The sequence below is a fragment of the Budorcas taxicolor genome, chromosome 1 (genome assembly GCF_023091745.1).
Source record: "Budorcas taxicolor isolate Tak-1 chromosome 1, Takin1.1, whole genome shotgun sequence".
Classification (NCBI taxonomy): domain Eukaryota; kingdom Metazoa; phylum Chordata; class Mammalia; order Artiodactyla; family Bovidae; genus Budorcas; species Budorcas taxicolor.
The window spans coordinates 93,296,605-93,314,241 of record NC_068910.1 but is presented as its reverse complement, the minus strand read 5'-3'; positions in this window follow the sequence as shown (position 1 = coordinate 93,314,241).

The following is a 17,637-nucleotide window of genomic DNA, read 5'->3' as shown; positions in this document are numbered from 1 at the left end:
TGTGAGACAATAAATCTCTGTCTTTTAAGCCACTCAGACTGTGGCATCTTATTATGGCAGCCTCAGCAAATTAAGACAACATCTATGTTTATGTAATTTCCAAACCAAGCAAACTTCATTTGCTATTTAAGTTGTTTCAACCATCGGGTATATTCATTTTTCTCAATGAACTGTGACCAATTTCTACTCCATCTCCCCCTTCCCTTCACTGTGCTACTCCTTTGGCTTTTCTCTGTTCTCAAGCTTGATTTCTTGATACTTGAAACATATTCTAAACAACTCAGGGTTTGATGTTAAATACTCTGTGATTATTTTGTTGTGCATTTAGTTCCATCCCAATGCTATGATTAAAAGCCAAATAAAATGTATTCATTATTAGTAGCCAAATATTTGCTTCCTAGAAGGTTGCATAAAAATAAATAATTTTCCAGGACCTGGCACTTTTAGTGCCAATACTAGGAAAGTATCCAGTGAACCAGGGCAAATAGCAACCTACACCTTGGGAAGTTAAAAGGATGAAGGGATGGATTTGAAAAGATTAATATTTACGAGATTATAGAAGTTTCATAGAAATAGTAAGACAAGTTAGAACCTTGATGGCCAAAATACTGGAGAGAATTCTGGGTGGGCTGTGAGTGAGAAAAGAGCTTCATACAAGCTAGTCTTTCTCTCAAAACACTTACAAAGTTGAAAAGTTGTGAAAGTAGGAGCATTTTAAAAATAGGCAAAAAATGCACTGAAGAATGTAGTGGGAATTTTGCCTGTTTCATGATGAGAAGACAAAATTTAAGACCCAAGAGCATTTTAGTTTTTCAGCTCAAAACCCTGGAGTAATGCATTTTATGGGCAAATAAAGTAAACACAGCCTTGCCAAAATTGTAAGTTATGAACCTGCCACTCCTTGATTGGAGTAAGGTGATCAAACTCAACTCTTTATCTGCTAAAAAGGGAAAAAGCTCTCAGGAGACTATGGCATCAACTACAAATGTTTGAAAAATGTGGTAGGGCATTTGACTTAGTTGATAGGCATGCAGAGATATAAATTGCAATAAATTACTTGATATATCTTCAAGAAGACAAAGCAAAGAAAAGGCAGAGGAGGAAAAACCATAATACAGATAGATTTAATAGGAAACATCTAGCAAAATATAGGACATAAAATTTAACATAACTAACACAAATGGAAAGTGAGAAAAAATATGAAAATATTAGATGCTCAGTCATGTCCAATTCTTTGTGACCCTATGGACTATGGCCTGCAGGCTCCTCTGACCATGAGATTCTCCAGGCAAGAATAGTGGAGTGGGTTGCCATTTTCTCCTTCAGAAGATCTTCCTGACCCTAAAAAAATGGACTAATTGCTCAAATCATAAGGCAACTTTCAAATTATATACACAAATAAGTCATGCATAATCTGCTTAGAAGAGATATACCTTAAAAATAAAGAAACAGACAATTCCTGATAAGAACACGTGCAAGATGTACATGGTTTACTAAATTTTATTGTTTTTTAGGTATGCTTTGACAACAAAATGAAAAAATGACTTTTCATCAATTATTCTAATAACTATTGTTTTTTATAGGTGACAATTTCAAATATTCAAATGGGATATTTAGCAGTTTTATAAGCTTAATTTAAGAGGTCAACAATAAAATTTTAAAATAAATATCACATTTATTATGCGATTATGTTTTGTGTTAGTATTCAAAAGAAAGAATGAACCAAGTATTAGTGTGCTATTTCAATGGGAGCAACGGGCACTGAAGGTTATTTTTTTTTGTATAACTGTTCTTAGAGGTGTTGTAATATAAACTCATTTCTTTTGGCACCGATACAGAAAAAAAGAAGTCTTGTTTAGGAAGATAATGATGTGAAGATATGAATAGCTCATGAGTGTATGAAAAGCTGGAGTCTGGGTAAAGAGGGCATAACAGGAGGACACAGTAAAGAATCAAAAGGTAGACAGAGGGTGAGATCAGCTTTATTGTGCTAAGAACAGTGAAGCGAAAATCATAAGAAACTGTGAAAAATTCTTAAAGAGATGTGAATATCAGACCACCTTACCTATCTCCTGAGAAGCCTGTATGCCAGTCAAGAAGCAATTGTTAGAACTGGACATGGGACAACTAATAGTTCAAAGCTGAGAAAGGAGTATGACAAGGCTGTTTATTGCCACTCTGCTTATTATCTTATATGCAGAGGACATTATACAAAATGCTAGACTGGATGAATCACAAGGTGGAATCAAGATTACCAGAAGAAATATCAACAGTATCAGATATGCAGATGATATCACTCTAATGGCAGAAAGTGAAGAGGAACTAAAGAGCCCAAGAATCTGGCTTAAAACTCAACATTCAAAAAGCTAATACCATAGCATCCAGTCCCATCACTTCATGGCAAATAGGAAGGGAAAAAGTGGAAGCAGTGTCAGTAACAGATTTTATTTTCTTGGACTCCAAAATCCTGTGGATGGTAACTGCAGTCACAAAATTAAAAGATGCTTGCTTGTTGGAAGGAAAGTTATGACAAACCTAGACAGTGTGTTAAAAAGCAGAGATATCACTTTGCAGGCAAAGTTATGTATACTCAAAGCTTCGGTTTTTCCCATAGTCATGTACAGATGTGAGAGTTGGGCCATAAAGAAGGCTGAGCACCAAAGAATTGATACTTTCAAACTGTGGTGCTGGAAAAGAGTCTTGAGAGTCCCTTGGACTACAAGGAGATCAAACCAGTTGATCCTAAAGGAAATCAACCCTCAATATTAATTGAAAGAACTGGTGCTGAAGCTGAAGCTCTAATACTTTGGCCACCTGATGTAAAGAGTCGATTCATTGGAAAAAGACTGATGCCAGGAAAGATTGAAGGCAAAAAGGAGTAGGGGGCAGAAGAGGATGAGATGGTTATATAGTATCAGTGACTCAATGGACATGAATCTGAGCAAATCAGGGAGATAGTGAAGGTCAGGGAAGCCTGGTGTGCTGCTGTCCATGGGGTTGCAAAGAGTCAGACACCACTTAGCAACTGAACAACAGCATTAAAGGATGGCTGAATTAACTTTAAGATATATAGAGTTTTCTAATTCAAATTTAAGTTGCCGGTTTTTCTGTGTTATGATTATCTTGAGAAACCTTCAGTGAATTCTGGTATACATATGGAAACCTTGAGTGAGAGAGAGTATATATTTGTGTGTGTGTGTGTGTGGTGGGGTGTGGTAGTTTAACGCATGTATGAATGTATGTGGGAATATCTGCATATTTATTATATAAATAGGTTACATTATGCGTTTGCTTCTGTCCACAAAAAAAAAAAAAAGAAAGAAAATACAGATGATTAATGCACTGAAGTAAGTTAACAGAAGCATGAATGGAAGGTTATCAATGAGCTTGGAAGTCACCAAAGTGACGTAAGACCCTTAGATTTTGAAGAAATCTTAGAATGCTATACAATTATTTGCAAGAATAATGGAAACTTCAGCCAGGTTTATCAAGCTATTAATGAATACAGTGATTTCCGTTGATATACAAGTGTTTGGCTCATTGTTAGCAATTTATTTGCACTGTTTTGTTTTTCTGTTCATAATTTATTGATATTGAATCTCAAAACTATCAAAGAAAATTTAAACATGCAAATAAATGAAAAAACGTTTCACATTTGAGAGTAGATATGTCTTTAAGCAACTTTATCTTGGTATCTTTAGATCTCAGTTATCAAGACAATGGAAGTTTGCCTCTTGCTAACAGATTACTCTGTATGTGATGGGTTATGTTCATTGTGCTCATGGTGGCATGCATGGTCATTCAGAACCCCAGGCTAGTGGAAATGTAATCTTCAACATTTAACTTCAAAGTTAATCAATGCCCAGGCAGCAGAAGCAGGAAGAACGGAATCATTAGATAATGTCTCTTATGGACTAGACCTGGGATGGTCTGAGAGTATATCTACCCATCATCAGGTATATATTACACCTAATTGTGAAGAGGCAAAACAATTTAGTGTAGCGCAGAACAGAAAGAGAAAGCAGAGAGGAGAATTTTGTCAGCTATAATCTGCCCTGTGTTATCTAAATAATTACTTTACTTCTTTCAAACTGAAAAATGCCTCCCCTCCCAGAGACTGTCCAGTGTTTCAAAAGTTCACTGTTACTTGTGGAGGGGGACAGCAAGGGTAATTTTTATATACTATTCACATAATAAAGGGATTCCCAGGTGGCACTAGTGATAAAGAATACACCTGCCAATGCAGGAGGGCCAAGGGATGTGGGTTTGATTCCTGGGCTGCGAAGATCCTCTGGAGTAAGAAATGGCAAGCTGCTCCAGTATTCTTGCCTGGAAAATTCTATGGATAGAGGTGCCTGGTGAGCTACCATCCATTAGGTCTCAAAGACTCAGACATGATGGAGTGACTGAGCATACACACACACATACGTTCATATCATAGAGGTTTTTGAAAAATGTACAAGTAAGACAACTCACCAAAAAAGATACACAGATGGCAAATGAAAAAGATGCTCCACATCATAATCATTAGGAAAATGCCAAATTGTTAGATTTTAGGTTAAATATAAAACACTGACAGCACCAATTGCTGAGAAGCATGTGGAAGATCAGAAATATTTATTCATTGCTGGTAAGAATACAAAATGCTAGAGTTATATGGACAGACAGTTTGGTAGTTTTTTACAAAGCTGAATTAAATATAGGCTTACCGTTAAGATCCAGCAGTAGAACTTCTAGGTTACTCAAATGAGTTGAAAGCTTCTGTTTACACAAAAGCCTTCATATGAATGTGTATAGCAGTGTTTTAAATAATTGGAAAGCAAGAATATTTTCCTTCAGTAGGTAAATGGGTAAACAAACTGTAGTGCTTCTATGCAATGCAGTATTATTAAACACTTTTTAAAAAAAGAGAGAGAGAGAGAGGAGAGAGAGAGAGAGCCATCAAGCTACACACACACACACACTCTGAAGAAATCTTAAATGCATATTGAGAAGTCAAAGAAACCAGCCTGAAAGGACTATAAGTTGCATGACTCCAACTATATGATATTCTGGAAAAGGCAAAAGTATAAAGACAGTGCAAAGCTAAGGGTAGCCAAAGGTCAAGAAGAATATTGGAGGAAGGAATAGATGGAGCACAGGACAATTCTAGGGAGGCAAAGTGATTTTGCATGGGATATATACATAGTATTAATCATTTGTTAAACCCCACAGACTTGTAGAACAAAGAACCCTAATGTCAATTATGTATTTAGATTTAATAATAGATGTCACAGTATTGGTTTATCACCTGTAACATGTGTTGTGTGGGTGCATGCTCAGTTGCTTTAGTCATGTCCAAGTTTTTGCAGCCCTATAGACTGTAGCCCACTAAGCTCCTGTGTCCATGAGATTCTCTCAGGCAAGGATATTGGAGTGGGTTGCCCTGCTCTCCTCCAGGGGAACTTCCTGACCCAAGGATCCAACCCATGTCTCCTGTGGCTGCTGCATTGCAGGTGGATTCTTTAGAGCTGAGCCACTGGAGAAGCACCACATGTGTTGCACTAATGCAAGATGTTATAAAAGAAATTATGTGCGATGAGAGATACAGGAGGTCTGGAAATTTTGTCTACTATTGTCTATTCAATTGTAAAACTACAGATGCTCTAAAAAATAAACGTCATTAAAATTTGCAAACATTCAAGACTACCTAGACTTTCTGACAGTTTACCCATGGACATTTCAAAATCTTTCTTGCTAAAGGAGAATCGATAACTAAAGGTAGGAAATAGGAGATATATTCCAGGGAATTCTTGGTTGAGTTTGAAACAAGAGTCACCCAGTTATGCTATATGAAAACAACTTTCTGGGAAAAAACAAACAAACAAACAAAGAAGGAAAATCCATTCACAAGTTGTTCAACAGAAACTGCTTCATTCATTGATAAATCAACAGCTGTTCTAACAGCTGCTGCATTGTTGAGGAATCCTCAACAGTTCACCCACTTTAAATTAAGATTTCACCATCCTCAGTCTCAAACCTTTTTTTTCTCCCTCAACTCTCTTATCTTCAATTGTAAAGAACACATAAAAATACAATGAAAATACAGTTAAGCAAACTAAACTATTACCAAATAAAAGAGACACCCTCTGGATTTCCATTTCAGGGGTATTTTTGTGGGAATGAGAATTACTTGATGGCCTCATAGGAAACAAGCCTGTTATAAATGAGAGACATTCCTAATGGCCTTAGAAATTTCTAGGCAATAAGACGATCAATTAAATAAACTTAGATTTTAGCCCTCAATTGGGCTTCCCAGATTGTGCTAGTGGTAAAGAACCTGCCTGCCACTGCAGGAGACATGGGTTCGATCCCTGGATCTGGAAGATCCCCTGGAGGAAGGCCTGGCAACCCACTCCATTATTCTTGCCCAGAAAGACCCATGAACAGAGGAGCCCAGTGGGCGACAGTCCGTGGGGTCACGCATGACTGAAGCAACTTAGAACAGCACACGTGGCCCTCAGTTATTTTCAGTGAAGCTTCTAATCCAAGGTCCTAGATAGATTAGTCAGCTGTCTTTTGTGTGATAACTCCAGGTCTTAATTATTCACAGATTTATCCTTACACCTAACACAGCACTTGAAACAGAGTAAGATTTTGGTGTAAGTTAAAAAAAAAAAATTAGTCTCTCAGTCGTGTCCAACTCTTTATTACCCCATGGACTGTAGCTGCCTGGCGCTCTGTCCATGGCATTCTCCAGGCAAGAATATTGGAGAGGGTTGCCATTTTCTTCTCCAAAGGATCAGATTAAAGACTGCCCCAATTACATTTACTTCTTTCTTTGAAATGTTCATTTTAGAATTTGATTACTCTTGATACCAGTTTGTGAATAAGTGCCTGAGCATCAGCTCTCCAATCAATGTGTTCATTATCTTCCCTCCTAAAGGGAAATCCTGATTCTGCATTTGAAGAACTGCAACAGTCATATTCCAGATTAGCAGTAATTCCCATCAGTTTCCATGTCATGTAATACGTAAGGATGTAAAGAGTTAATTTTATCTAGGTATACTGTGTAATTTATTTGCTTTGCAAAGTCATTACTGTACAAAATAAAAAGTGAAATAACATGGTCTCTGCTACAAATCAGTGAATATTGGTATTTTTCTGTTCCTTGTAGTTATATAAGAGACCTTGAAAAATATGACTCAGTCCTCTGTCTTTAAGTAAATTAATAAATTAAATCAAGGTTTTTAATTTCAGCTTAAATTGATTTGGGAAATAAAAGATAACACCATGGGGATTATAAATTTTTCATATTTCATGCTTTCCTTGGTTTTGGGGCTATGTAAACAAACTTGCTCTAAATTTCTTCAAATCTGATTTTATCTATAGAGGTCATGAATACTGATAAAATAATAGCTCTTTTATTAATTCTAGCAATAATTTTAAAGTTTTTTTCTTGCAATGAATAATTAAATAAACAGTATATGTAGTGATCAACCTGAGTGAAATATAATTTATTTCAGTTGTCGTATAATCGACATGTAATGTTATATTAGTTTCAAGTGTACAACATGATGATTCTATATATATATATATATATATTACCAAATGATCATCATAATAAGTCTAATTAACAGTTAACATCCTAGATTTTTTTTTTCTTGTGGTGAGAACTTGATTGTCTTAGTAATTTTCAAATATACAAAACAGCAATATTAACTATAGTCACTACATTTTACTTTACATCCCCAGGACTTATTTATTTTATGATTTGAAGTTTGTACCTTTTGACTACTTCTACCCATTTAACACACCCCCCTGTCTCTGGTAACCACCCATCTGCTCTCTGAACCTATGAGTTTAGATTGTTTTGTTTTTTTGCTTTGAAATTTCTCATAATAGTGAGATCATATGGTACTTGCCTTTTTCTAAGTTACTTTACTTAGCATAACGTCTTCAAGATACACCCATGTTGTAGTAAATGGTAAGATTTCTTTCTGTTTTATGTCTGAGTAATATTTCATTGCATACATATTTATGTACATATATACACACATCATATGTTCTTAATTCAGTTATTCATCAATGGAGATGTAAGTTGCTTCTATGGACTAGATAAAGAGGGGAGGAGCAACATAGGTGTAGGGAAATGAGAGTACAAACTATTGTGTATAAAATAAGCTACAAAATTATACTATGCAACAAAGGAAATATAAAGTTCTTCACATCAAGTGGCCAAACTATTGGAGCTCAGCTTCAGCGTCAGTCCCTCCAGTGAATATTCAGGACTGATTTCCTTTAGGATTGACTGATTCGATGTCCTCGCAGGCCTCTCAAGAGTCTTCTCCAACACCACAGTTCAAAGGCATCAGTTCTTTGGCCCTCAGCTTCCTTTATTGTCCGACTCTCACATGCATACTTGACTAATGGAAAGACCACAGCTTTCAGTAGATGGATCTTTGTCAGTAAAGTAATGTCTCTGCTTTTTAATATGCTTTTAATAGGTTGGTTATAGCTTTTCTTCCAAGGAGCAAGCATGTTTTAAATTTCATGGATGCTGCCTGCGGTCACCATCTGCAGTGATTTTGGAGCCAAAAAAAATAAGTCTCTCACTGTTTCCATTGTTTCCCCATCTGTTTGCTAGGAAGTGATGGGACCAGATGCCATGATCTTCATTTTTTGAATGTTGAGTTTTAAGCCAGTGTTTTTTCACTCTCCTCTTTCACTTTCATCAGAAGCTCTTTAGTTCTTCTTCACTTTCTGCCATAAGGGTGGTGTCATCTGTATATCTGACATTATTGACATTTCTCCTGGCAATCGTGATTCCAGCTTGTGTTTCTTCCAGTCCAGCGTTTCTCATGTTGTACTCTGCATGTAAGTTAAATCAGCAGGGTGGCAACATACAGCCTTGACATACTCTTTTCCAATTTGGAACCAGTCTATTGTTGCTGTCCAGTTCTAACTATTGCTTCTTGACTTGCACATAGATTTCTCAGGAGGCAGGTAAGGTGGTCTGGTAGTCCCATCTCTTGAAAAATTTTCCACAGTTTGTTGTGATTCATACAATCAAAGCCTTTAGCATAGTCAATAAAGCAAAAGTAGATGTTTCCCTGGGACTCTCTTGCTTTTTCTCTGATCCAAACGATGTTGGCAATTTGATCTCTGGCTCCTCTGCCTTTCCTAAATCCAGTGTGGACATCTGGAAGTTCTTGGTTCATGTACTGTTGAAAACTCACTTGGAGAATTTTGATCACTACTTTGCAAGTGAGTGAGATGAGTGCAATTGTATGGTAGTTTGAACATTATTTGACATTGCCTTTCTTTGGGATTGGAATGAAAGCTGACCTTTTCCAGTCCTGTGTCCACTGCTAAAGTTTTCCAAATTTGCTGGCATATTGAGTGTAGCACTTTGACACCATCATCTTTAGGAATTGAAATAGCTCAGCTGGCATTCCATCACCTCCATTAGTTTTAATCCTAATGATGCTTCCTAAGGCCCGCTTGACTTCACATTCCAGGATGTCTGGTTCTAGGTGAGTGATCACACCATCATGGCTATGTGGATCATTGAGATCTTTTTTATATAGTTCTTCTGTGTATTCTTGCCACCTCTTCTTAATATCTTCTGCTTCTGTTAGGTCCATACCATTTCTGTCCTTTATTGTGTTCATCTATTGTTAGTAACCAATTGAAAAGGTATATAAGGTCTTGATAAGACTAATGAGGGGGACACTCTCCATCCCCCTTATGATGTCTATGTCAGAATCTTTCTCCGTCCTTTTTCACTTTAATAAATCTCCTGACACACAAAAGCTCTGAATGATTAAGTCTGGTCCCTCAGCCCAAAGCTAAATATTATTGGGAGATCATAGATCTAATATTGTTCACCATAGCTATCAATGCACAAGGTTTCCCCATTCCCCACTTTTTCAACAACCTGTTATTTCTCATCTTTTCCAAAAATAGTCATTCTAACAGGTGTGAGGTGATATCTCATTGTGTTTTTTTTTTTTTTTTTATTTGCATGTCCTTAAAAGTTTAATGATTTTGTTCATCTTTCCATGTACCTATTGGCTGTCTGTATGTCTTTTAGAAATAAATGTCTATTCAACTCTACTGCTCATTTTAAATTAATTTTTTGGCAATCAGATTGTATGCATTTTTTGTATATTTGGATATGAATTCATTATCTGATGTATGGTTTGCAAATGTTTTCTCCCATTTGGTAGGTTGTATTTTTATTTTGTCAATGGTTTCGTTTACTTTGAAGAAGCTTTTTAGTTTGTTGCAATTCCATTTATTTACTTTCTCTTTGAATGCCTCTATTTTTGGTGTCAAATTAAAAAAAAAAAAAGTCATCACCAAGACCAATGGAAAGAGCTTTTTGTGTTTTTTATTCCCTAGGAGTTTTATAGTTTTAGGTTTTATGTTCAAATCTTTAGTATTTTTAAATAATTTTTGTATATGGTCTAAAATAGTGATCTGGTTTTATTATTTTGCTGTCCAGTTTTCCTAACAATATTTATTGAGAGACTGTTATTTCCCCCATTATATATTCTTGGTTTCTTTGCTGTAAATTAATTGGCCATATATGTGTAGGTTTATTTCAGTATTCTCAGTTCTGTCCCGTTAATCTGTGTCTGTTTTTATGCTGATACCACACTGTTTTGATTACTATAGCATTATAATATAGTTTGAAATCAGGAAGTATGATGACTCCAGCTTTGTTCTTCATTTTCAAGTTTTTAAAAAATTTAAAAAAACAAAAACCACTTTTTAGGCATACACTTTACCGTCTGAGCCACCAGGGAAGTCCTTTTTCAAGTTGGCTTTAGATATTCAGGGTCTTTTGTGGTTTCATATGAATTTTAGGATTGTTTGCTTTATTTCTTGGAAAAATGCCATTTGAAAGAAAAGCTATTAAAAGTGAGTTATTTATCTTAATATATTGTTTTAATTTAAGTGCCTATATTTATCTTAAACATATGGTTTTAATTGAACTGTGATCTAAGAAAGCATTAACAAGATGATGTTATATGGAAATGAATGTATTATATTACAACCTTATGTTTTTATATTAAATTGAATATATTTAACTCATACTATAAAATGGAAATAGATGACAATCTTAAGTGAGGCAAGTATAAATAAACTGGCGATTATTGATAGTATTATATTTCTCTTAGTTTTATTTTTTAATACCTGATAAACCAAAAGGTGAACATGAACTTCATATGTCCAACAAAAAGTGGCTAATGGACCTAAAAAGTTGAAACACAATAGCTTAAGGGAAATTATATTAACAAGTTAAATTTTTTTAAGTATGTTATAATTCAGATATTTCCCCAAATACTGTTACTCTTTATAATTTCCAATTTAAATGCTGGTTATTTGTAGTTTAAAATTTGTCATAAATTTGTCTGAAGTGTATATCCTTAAATTATACATAATTAGTAGATTTATCATAAGTGGGAAAAGGATTAGAGAGTACCATATACAGTTTAAAGAAATGTTAGTATATTAAACATTTTAGAAACTGATATTTTCAGAATAGTAGTAGATGAGAAGGGTTAGAAAAAGACAAAAATGTGGATATACATATAATGTTTACATGTAAAAAAGGAGAAAGCAAATTCATCTTTTATTGCTGTTTTAGTGTTGGTGATATTATCATAAATGTTATTATTATTAAGAAATTTTATGCTGAATTTCTTGCTATTGTCTTAGTTAATATTTTTAAAGAGCCTGTGTCTGGATGTCAATGGAGGACACAAAGTATATATATGCAGTGGTGCTACCCATATTTTAACAAAACATTCTAAAATTCAACTATTCAAATGACTGTTTCTTCTAAAAATGCATTTAAATGATGTTGCTATTTCTAGAGAGGTATTTTTTGAATTGCCTTCCAAATCTCTAGCTCATTCTTTTGAACATCCTAAATGGTGCAAATAATTATGCCTTGAGAGAAGATTTTAAATTAGGTAAAAAACAGATTTTATTTTAAACATAGAGAATGAGATGAGTTATCAAACAGGAGAGTATAATTTGCTCAAAAGAAACAAATGTGAATACATAGTTATGAGGGTGTTTTTCTTCATATGCTTTATAAATTGGTTCCAAAAGCAGATATTTTAAAAATGATTTCCAAATATGGCAGGATAGCTAAAGTAAAATATTTGGCTTTCCATGGCAATTGTTTTAAAGGACAAGACTTGTTTGTAGTGTAAGTTCTGTTTGTGAGTTAAAAATATTCTCATCTAAAACCAGAATAGATATTTTACAAAAGTAAGAATATAAATTGCATTTTTCTTTAAGTGAAAAAATCTTCCTAGGTTTACCTAAGATGAACTAGATTCACAAAATGTTTTATATGTTACATAAATAATGAAGGTAAGACATTCTTTAGGTTAAGCATCCATTTTTAAATAAATAATTATTGTTTCTGACTATTGGGAAATATGTGTTTGGTATATACTAAATAAGAAAAAAAATGTTACTGTTATTTGATGCATTAGTGGTACTTACATTCTAGTAGAGCAAAAAGAAAAGAAAAAAAAGCCCATTGTTTTGAACAGGAAAAAAATAAAAAGCAAAGCTAAGATGTGCATGACAAAAAACAGGTAAAATTTTAAAATAAGTTATCCAAGTAGGCCTCATTAACAAAAAGGTGACTGACCAAAGACCTGAAGGAGGTCATCAGAGTCCATAGGGATATGTTTAGGTAGTCCTTTCAAGGATGATAAAATAGTCCAAATCAAATCACTAAGGTTAGAGTATGTCTGTCATATTAATTAACAGAACAAAATGACTACTGTGGCTGAAGAGGAATATACATTCACTATGAATTTGGGAATCATTGGCATATCTATGGTGAAGAAATAAAGCTTAGATTTTAAGGAAGGACAGGAAAAGTTACACATAAGCCATTATATGTTAACCAGTGTCCCTCAAAGATGGGAGCACCTGCTCAACCATAAAGATCATATTATCTCCCAGCCCCCATTCTTCTGATGCTATCAGTGTAACTTAATAGAATAATGTTCTTTCTCCGTTGTGTAGTGGGTCATGTTGCTGCTGTTCACTTTACATGTTCTTACCTACACTATGTATCCTTGGTGAACTTTATGAAAGATATCAGTATCTCATTTTGATGTAAGATCCTTTGCTTCAAAAATGTATATGACTGCACCTTTGATTTCTAAAAGAATAGTTCTTAAAGTTTTCTGAGAATCTGCTTCTCAGGTTATAGTGCTCAGTTTGGCTCAAGCTTTCCTTTTTTTTTTTTCAACTTCATAGTTAATTGAATTTTTGTCAATAAAGGCATTGAAATAATAATGAGTAAGATCAATAAGGGAAGGAGTGTAGATAGAAGAGTTGGTCCAGAAGTCTGCCAAGTGGCAGTAAAAATTCAAGCCTGAGATAAGGAAGATGAGATGATATCAACTACATGAGTTGAAAACGAAGTGAGCAGTCAAGTAGGAGCAGGTCAGGGAGAGGTGTTATTCTGGAAGCTATGTAGAAAGTATATCAAGCGGGAAAGATTAACTAACTCTGTGAAAGGCTGTTGAAGATATATTTGTTTTTCCAAGCCATTCTTGGTTTATGTTTGTGTTTTTTTATAAGTGATTATGGTGCTCCTTTACACTCTCAAAAAAGTCTCCATTTGGATGGTGAATTATGTGAACGGCTATTGACAGATTGAGTAAAATGAAGACAATAACAGAGCAATGGATTTAATAATATGAAACCTAACGATGTCATTGACAAAAACAATTAAGTAGTCTAGTGGGGCAAACACCTGATTAGAGTGTATAAAAGAAATTAGAGATAACATAGACCAATTATTTTTTTAAAATAGGATAAGTAATAACATGCTATAATTTCACAAAGAGTGAATAACAAATGCTATCAGAGATAATAAGGAATTCCTTGAGAGATGTGTTTAAGAAATAGAGAATAAAATATTCGAAATAAGTGAAGGAGCTGGCTTTATAAAGGAACATAGATAGTACATCTGTTGTAAAATAAAGAGTATATGGCAGCACAAGATGAAAAATAAGTTGATGTAATTGAGAGTAAATTCCTAGGCAGATTGATAAGAAGTCTTGGGTCCCTGAGGAGGAGGAAGGGGTCTGGATTCTTGAGGAGAAGATAGAGTTCTGGAATTCTCAAGGAGGAGGAAAGGACAAACTCTTTTTTTCCCCCTCTACATTCCTTAGTCTTAGTCACATAAAATGTTTTTTTCTTTAAGCCTCAAACTGATGATTGTACAACAAACAGCTCAGTTTAATTTGTACGAAGGGTTATACAACAACAATGCATCCTGCTTGAGGACAGTTTCTCTTTCCTGAAAACCTTCTGGTTAATCCTGTTATATTAAAATGTAAATTATGGGAGTGGATCTAGTAAGATCTTTACAACCATGAGACATTCTTTTGATTTATTGTAATAACTAATTAAAAAGTATATAACTCCCTTGATAACCCTAGCAAGGGGGCTCTCCTCTGTCCCCCTTCTGATGTCTATGTCGGAAACTTTCTCTGTCCCTCTTTATACTTTAGTAAATCTCTGCTATACAAAAGCTAGTAAAGTAATGCTCAAAATTCTCCAAGTCAGGCTTCACCAATAACTGAACCATGAAATTTGAGATGTTCAAGCTGGTTTTAGAAAAGGCAGAGGAACTAGAGATAAAGTTGCCAACATCTGATGGATCATGGAAAAAGCAAGAGAGTTCCAGAAAAACATCTATTTCTCTTTATTGACAATGCCAAAGCCTTTGACTGTGTGGATCACAATAAACTGTGGAAAATTCTGAAAGAGATGGGAATACCAGACCACCTGATCAGCCTCTTGAGAAACCTGTATGCAGGTCAGGAAGCAACAGTTAGAACTGGGCATGGAACAACAGACTGGTTTCAAATAGGAAAAGGAGTATATCAAGGATGTATATTGTCACCCTGCTTATTTAACTTATATGTAGAATACATCACGAGAAACGCTGGGCTGGAGGAAGCACAAGGTGGAATCAAGATTGCCAGGAGAAACATCAATAACCTCAGATATACAGATGACACCACCCTTTATGGCAGAAAGTGAAGAAGAACTAAAGAGCCTCTTGGTGAAAGTGAAAGAGGAGAGTGAAAAAGTTCGCTTAAAGGTTAACACTCAGAAAACTAAGATCATGGTATCCGGTCCCATCACTTCATGGCAAATAGATGGGGAAACATTGGAAACAGTGGCTGACTTTATATTTGGCAGCTCCAAAATCACTGCAGATGGTGACTGCAGCCATGAAATTTAAAAATGCTTACTCCTTGGAAGGAAAGTTATGACCAACCTAGATAGCATATTAAAAAGCAGAGACATTACTTTGTCAACAAAGGTCTGTCTAGTCAAGGCTATGGTTATACAGGAGTCAAGTATGGATGTGAAAGTTGGACTATAAAAAGGGCTGAGCACAGAAGAATTGATGCTTTTGAACTGTGGTGTTGGAGAAAACTCTAGAGAGTCCTTTGGACTGCAAGGAGATCCAACCAGTCCATCCTAAAGAATATCAGTCCTGGGTGTTCATTGGAAGGACTGATGTTGAAGCTGAAACTCCAATATTTTGGCCACCTGATGCGAAGAGATGACTCATTTGAAAAGACCCTAATGTTGGGAAAGATTGAAGGCAGGAAGAGAAGGGGACAACAGAGGATAAGATACTTAGACGGCATCACCGATTCAATGGACATGAGTTTGGGTAAACTCCGCGAGTTGGTGATGGACAGGGAGGCCTGGCGTGCTGCGGTTCATGGTGTCCCAAAGAGTCGGACATGACTGAGCACCTGAGCTGAACTGATACAAAAGCTCTTGAGTGATCAAGCCTGGTCCCTGGTCCCGAAGTTAAATCTTCCTCTTCAGAAATCACGAATCCGACACGGTTCACCATAAGCTATCATAATGATGATGTTTTATGGAAGTTTGTTTCTGATTGCTTCCATTTTCTCAGTGAGATTAAAAGCAAAACCTTCCATTGAGTGAGAAGGTAGAGCAGGTGTTGCACGTTTGAAGAGAGAGAGAAGCTGTCTGTGACACTGTCTTTTTGGTACACGGGTTGGAAATCTACGGTCCATAGACAACTGTCCAGTTCAATTTTTACTAAAATGTAGCCTCACCCATTTCTTTACACATTGTGTATGACTCTGTCAAGCTACAAAGGTAGAACTGAGTAGTTACAACAGAATATGTATGGTCTGAAAGCCAAAAATATTCATTATCTGGCCCTTTAAGAAAACATTTAGTAACTGCTGTCCTAGAAAATTGGGCTTCCCAGGTGGTGCTAGTGGTAAAAACCCTCTTGTCAGTTCAGGAGACATGAGACACAGGTTTGATCCCTGGATCAGGAATAACCCCTGGAAGAGGGCATGGCAACCCACTCCAGTATTTTTGCCTGGAAAAATCTCATGAACAGAGGTACCTGGTAGGCTATGGTCTATAGGGTGACAAAGAGTCAGACAAGACTCAAGCAAATTAGCCCCCATGCATGCATGTCATAGAAAATGAAAGGAATGCCCAAGAGAGAGATTTCAAGTGAATGGATGACAGAACTGTGATTCACTAAGGGTTAATTGATAAATGTAAAGTGAAGCCACTTATGTGGTTGCAGCCATATTCATCTGCCTAGGTACAGATGTGGAGTAGTTCAAGTGTTAAATTACTTGGATGTGGTTTTACAGCCAAGAGGAAAAAGACTTTAAGGCATGTGTAAAGGAATGATTACAATGATTAGTATTAAATTCAGCTTCAGTTCAGTTCAGTTCAGCTACTCACTAGTGTCCAACTCTTTGTGACCCCATGGTTTGCAGCATGCCAGACTTCCCTGCCCATCACCAACTCCCAAAGCTTGCTCAAATTCATGTCCATTGTGTCAGTGATGCCATCCGAATTCAGCTTAGTTCAGTATAAGTGTGTGTGTGCTAAGCCCCTTCAGTCATGTCCAACTCTTTGTGACCCTATGCACTGTGGCTCACCAGGCTCCTCTGTCCATGGGATTCTTCAAGTAAGAATACTGGAGTGGTTTGCTATGCCCTTCTCCATGGGATCTTCCTGACCCAGGGATCAAACCCATGTCTCTTGCATTTCCTTCACTGACAGGTGTGTTCTTTACCGCTAGTGCCACCTGTGAAGCCCAGAAACAGTACAAGGAGGGAAGAGGCATGGTTGAAAGATTAATGTGCTTAGCTTGAATGAAAAGTGCTGGAAACAGGTGAAAATGAATTTTCTTGAAAGATTGGAAGCTGATGGTCTCTGAGATATGTGGAATTAACTTTTTAAACCAGATGTGCTTATCATTAATGAGGAGTTCTAGGGGATGACCTAGGGAAACAGAAACTGAGGAAGGGTAGAAAAGTAAATGAAGGAGAAAATTTGAAGGAATCGAGAAGTTAAAGTATGGAAGGCATCATCTGTTTGTTTATTTGAAGCACCAAGAAAGAAAATGGAATGTCAGGAATTTGAGTAATTGAGAACTGGGAGTAGTTTCACAGATACCAGGCTCAGATCATGAACTCCTTATTGCCAAAATCAGACTAAAATTGAAGAAAGTATGGAAAACCACTAGACCATTCAGGTATGACCTAAATCACATCCCTTACAATTATACAGTGGAAG